The following is a 6,000-nucleotide window of genomic DNA, read 5'->3' on the forward strand; positions in this document are numbered from 1 at the left end:
CAAAATCAGAAGCATATTAATGTATTTCAGATCTATCTTTTATCTCCCACAAGTCGATGCCCAAGAGGGCTTTCTTTCAATACTGGAACTTATCAGTTGGGCTGGTGATGAGAGACAAAAGATTCTGTGAAATGCCATTTATATATGCAGTATAGTACTTTAAAAGTTGTGGTTTAAACTCGTACGTTCCAACAAGTCTGGTTTGAATATGAAATGGACAAACTAATAAGAATGTGGGGGAAAAAAACATGCAGTTTGTGTGATTTTTATCACAACTTTTAGGCCTGTTGGTTTGCAATGTTTTTCCAGCTTTGAGGATTTAAACCATAACTTTTAAGAATATTTTTTATCATTGACAAATTTTACTTGGGATAAGTGTTAATTGTGCTTTACTGGGTTCGGGTAAAGATTGAATCAAAAATACAGTATTGGAAATGATTAAGGAAAAGCGAAGAAATTGGTTGAAATGTAAATATTATGTTATTGCTACCCCACTCTTTTATGAACATGAACTGCACTACAATCATATGTTGATAGTTTATGCTGTGATTGTCTGTCATCCAACCAATCAAAGTATGAGCAGTCACATTTATTCCCAGCAGTAGTATGGCTTTTGCACTAGTGGCACCAAGAACAGAAATCTCAAATCATAAAGATGTGGAATCTTTGTGACAGAATGAAGTGAAAGTTCATGTTTAAGTAAGAACTATATGGAAACTGAAAACAGTACGTGAAAGTAATAGTATTGATAATAGAAGCAGTTCAGACAGAAAGCACAAACTCTTCACAATTGATGGTAAGTAGCTCAGGGTGTGCTCTTTGTGATGCACATCAATCATGAAGAGATCCGCTACTGACATGACTATACATACAAGTGTGAATGTTACTTTCAGAACTGAAAGATGCACATTAGCACAAAGTGTTCTCTGTGGATGTGTACTTGCTCTACAAAAATTGCTTAAAAGAGATAAACCAAAAAACTGAAATTGGCATCAGAATTAAAATAATGGGATGAACGAAGGCGAGGGTGTGTACTCTTTATAGATAAATCCAAAATATGTGATTTGTCAGCAATCAGTGATAGTTTATTCAATGGAAGAGAGGAGAATGATATCATGGCAACAACATGTACAGTGAAGCATGCCAGGGGACCAATACAAGCGTGTGCTGCATCTTGGCTAGTGATGTTGGAATTCTACCCAAAATTTATGGTACCCTGATTACTGACATAGTAGAAGATTCTTCATCATGACATTCCATTGGGAACAAGATCTGTTGAACAAGGATTTATCTTCAAGCAAGACGGTGATCCCAAGCAGTGCTGCAAATATGATGAAACAATACCTGGAGGTAAAGAGGCTAATGGAACATTCGGTACCATACTTTGCTTACACAAGGTCATGATATGAATATTATTAAGCCTTTATGGGCTAATATGTTAACTTAGAAGGTCAAGAAGCAACAAAACAATTCCGATACGATATCTTATCTCCTTTTCCAAAATAGCTATTCTTGATCAGTAATGCCCTTTATCAGCACAAATTTTCAATGCTCGCCACTAGCATTCTACCTCCCGCTTTTGCATATCCACATGTAAATTATTATGCAGCAGCTCTCCACCAATAGGAGTGTGACACAATCCCTGTCAAAACCAATGCACTATACACATTTACACTCGTTAATCACTTCTAGATTGGCAGTAGTACTGTACAGCCATAATGTTTTTTACTTGCAAATTTGTCAATTTTTTTCCCTTTATAGTACTGACTTTGCTTTTCTTTAATATATCTTTACTTTTTCACATTTTTGAATTGTGAAAGGTTGCTTTCTCCAACTTTTCTTACTTTTTCATATTTTTTTTGTTTGAAGTTTGGGCTTTGTCACTATGCGCTCGCAGTTTCAGGTAGTTACACCTACCACAGCTGTTACTGCTGCTGCGGTTTTCCCAACTAATACTATCGGGTTGAGTACTCCCATTATTGGCCTAGGATGTGACAGCAATTAATGAATGAGAAATGCCCTCCTTCGTGCAACCTTCACCACTACATGAGGAATATCCTGTTATGCCTGCTCCTTGCGTGTCTGACAGGGAGGACAAAAATTGGGACAGCATATTCCCCCCTCCCCCAATTATGTTTCACAGTCATGAGGGATATCTAGGGATTTATCCAGACCTCCTTTACCCTTTGTGGAATTTATTAATTAAGTTTGTACTGTCTTATATTTATCTCCTATTTCCTACGATTCTCAACCTGCCTTCCTTGGTGAAGAATCTATGGGCAAATATTTAGTGTTCCCTCCCTCACCTGATGTTAGGGTTCATGCCCAGCATTTTGGGGGGATCAATTTCGGTCGGGGTTAGTATGCCTCATCTGCCTCTTACACCTGAAGATTGTGCTTATGCATTTCATAGACCTTCCTTCCCTTATCTTGATTCCCAACATTTGGAGTCTTGCATTACATTGTGAAGTTTGAATCCTTATGCATCAGTGAATTTCTCTCAACCTCAGTTTTCCCAAATCAGACTGAAGATCTTGCTTATGCACTTCATAGATCTTCCTTCCCGTATCTTGATTCCCAACATTTGGAATCATGCATTACATTGTGAGGTTTGAACCCTTATGCATCGATGAATTTCTATCAATCTAAATTTCCCCATATCAGACTGATATTGCCCACAATTCTGGGTGCATTTTTGACTCTGCATTTGCTAGCTCAGGCAAGTCACTTGTCTTCTGAATGGTTTTCAGATGATGTTCGCGGTCTTCTGTATACTACAATAGCACACCTTTCATCTTCGCCCCCCCTCCATCCAACCCTCTGCCATTTGGAGCTTATTTTTCTTCATCCATTCGCAGTTGAGTTGTTACTCGAAGGCATTTCATAGAATTACAGCATATGTGACTCTGCACCAGAGTTAAGGCCAGTGGGAGCCCATTGTCTCCTCATTACCCCCACCACCACCAAGGGATCCTGTTTCTCACCAACATCTATAGGAAACAGTGCGGGACTTATTTTGGAAAGAGGCTATAGAACTTGGGGAACCTTCTCAGCTGGGGTTGTACTCCCTTTTGTTGGTTGTATCCATAAAGATAGGAGATTGGAAACTGGTTATAGATTTATCACCCATGAATCATTTCTTGGTCATTCCCAATTTCACAATGGAGTCTCACCTAACTCTTCAGTGAGTTTTCACTACTGGGATATGGATGATTCAGATTCCCATCTCCCAGGCATCCCGGCATTTCATCCGTTTTATTTATCAGGTGTATGTTTATCAGTTTCAGGCTTTACCATTTGGCTTGGTTTTGGCTCATATGCCTTCTGCCAAGTAGTCAGGTTATTTGCTCAACTGCTTTATGCCAGAGGCCTTCGTTTCCACCATTACATTGATGGCTGGCTACTTTTGGCTTCCTCTCAGGTCAGATCTGCTGTTCATAATCAGATACTTCAAGAGATACTGCCAGAGGGAGTTGGCTCATCAAGGTGGAGAAGTCATTTCTCACACCCACACAATATCTGATTCATCTGGTGTGTTTTTCAATTACCTCATTAACCGGGCCCAGCCTTCTCCCCTTTGTTTATGGGATATGGAACGTCTTGTTCGCAGTCTTGGGGCCTCTTGTCCAGTAGGAGAGGAAGAGGACGATATCTCTTTTGGGGACATGGGCTTCTCTCAAAGTCCTCATTCCCCTTGGTCACACCCACGTGCGTCATCTTCAGTGGGTGTTACTCAACCAACGGAGATTCATTTGGGATCCCTTAGTTGCTCCTATTACCCTGCCTTCCCACCTACAGGCCAAGGAGTCCCATTAATAGGGAATACGTATTATGGGATTCCTTCATGTTTTTCCACCTTTTATGTTTCTGACACAGTTATAAAAGGGCAAATAGTATACCTGGATCAGATGTGGTTTGGTCTCCCACTGAGATGTGATATTTACTTTTTTGGTTCCACACCTCATGGTCTCTCTTTGGGCACTTCCTAAAGGGGGATCATTTTTTCACCAGCTCTCCACCAGTTCAATGTAGGATTCTAGCTATATATATATATCGGAAGTTAACATTTTCCTAAACTGAAATGTCTTTCCCATAGATACGTACCTCTTTTCACACTTCCGACTTATCCTCCCCACTTCCAGTGATATGTAATGTAGGTACTATGACCAATTTTAAGTGGTGAGGGTGCTGGTTATGATAGGGGTTGTCGCACTCCTGTTAGTGGAGAGCTGCTGCATAATCACTTACTTGTGGATATGCAGAAGTTGGAAGTGGAAAGCTAGTGGCGAGCATCGAAAATTTGCATTGATAGAGGACATTACTGATTGAGAAAATCTATTTTGTGAGAGGAGGTAAGTATCTATCGGACATACATTTTCAGTTTAGGAAAATGTTAACATTTGATGAATTGTAGAGAGTGTTATAGGACATATGAAACAATATTTGACAGTCATTAGTTTATGTTAGTAAAAGATATAGTGTTCTAGTCTCTTTAAAACATTCAAAATACTAGAGCAATTGACAACATATTTGCTTTTCTTTTGCATATTCTGTATTAATGTATTTTACTAGTGATTTATTTGTTTGTGATCCATATATGTGTATTACCTTTGCTTTTCCATAATTTCCAATACTGTACACACATAAAAATATATATTTGTAAAAATCAAATCATTCATGAGTCATGTAATATGCACATTTTTTAACAAGATCCGTTTTTTAAAAGTTTATATGATGAAGTTTGTTTTTAATAAACATCTGTATTGATAAATTTATTATTATATCATATACACAGTCTTTGAGAATTGTTATTGGTAGTATACACTGTAAATTCACATTATAATTATGTTCTCACTACAGATTGTGCCAATCTTAAATTCTTTTTGCAAGAAATATATGCAACTTAGGAGCTTATAAAGCTTAGATATTACTAGACAGTAGTAATTGGATCGTGTTTTAGACCAATTAGTGTTTAGTTTATTAGGAGAAAAAAACAAATTAAAAAAGCCAAAATTTTAGTTTGAAAATAAAATTATTTTTTCACTTAAATGGCTAAAATGTTTAATCTGAAGAAAAATGTGACCCCTGTTCTTGTCAAATTCACTTTGATAAGTGTCATCAAAATACTATCCACAATAAGGATACTTGGCAACATGACATTTCATAGAACACAGTTTAAAACTGTCTTTTTAAATCTGAAGTTTGTTTTAGATATGGTAAGCAAATAGTTCTGGCTTAAGTAATTATCATTAATTTCTCATCAAAACTACCTACAGCAACTCACAACTTAAAAGTTAAAAAAAGTAATTAGTATAGCTGATTTAATTGGGCCCCTCTCTCTTTTCTCATACATACATTTAAATACACGTACAAAAAGATGCGTGTACTTTAGGTGTAAGTTCACAATGCTAAAATCTGGGATTCAATTCTCTGTAATAGACAGAGCAACAAATAGCCCATTGTGCAGCTTTGTTGTAAAAAACACAAAATGCCAGAGATGCATGCTAGTATTAACATGCTAAACATAATCACATATTTTATTTCACTTTTTATATGTGAAATAATGCAATTTTTTTAATGTGATGGGTTCAATTTGAGTTTAGCATCTTGATATTCATCTTACACACTTAAACCTGATTTTTTTTACCTGAATGATGGTGATCGAATTTGAAGTTCTTTAAAGAATAAAAAAAAATTTTGGTATATTTAATGAATGAAAAGTATATGAAAATATGTTTATATGACATATTTAATGAATATATATGTATCTGTGTGTCTAAAATTTAAGTTTTAAAAAATTTAACAATATAAATCTGCTTCAGGGTTAACAGGCTGTGTTAAAAAACATGTAAGAATGTAAATTAATTTATTTTTCTACTATTATGACTAACATAAATATTTTATCAATTTGATTTTGTCAACTTAGTTGCATAATGTTACAGGTAGTGCTTAGATCTGCTTTTGAAATCAGGTCTATAAAGACCAAATTGATAAATTATT

General features: G+C 36.2%; 1 protein-coding gene across 11 annotated transcripts in view; it reads left to right on the forward strand.

Moving 5' to 3' along the window:
• LOC106458691 (cAMP-regulated phosphoprotein 21-like) overlaps positions 1–6,000 on the forward strand; it is a 101,607-nt gene that overhangs the window by 72,688 nt on the left and 22,919 nt on the right. The window lies entirely within an intron of this gene.

Source organism: Limulus polyphemus, unplaced genomic scaffold, assembly GCF_000517525.1.
Source record: "Limulus polyphemus unplaced genomic scaffold, Limulus_polyphemus-2.1.2 Scaffold501, whole genome shotgun sequence".
NCBI lineage: Eukaryota > Metazoa > Arthropoda > Merostomata > Xiphosura > Limulidae > Limulus > Limulus polyphemus.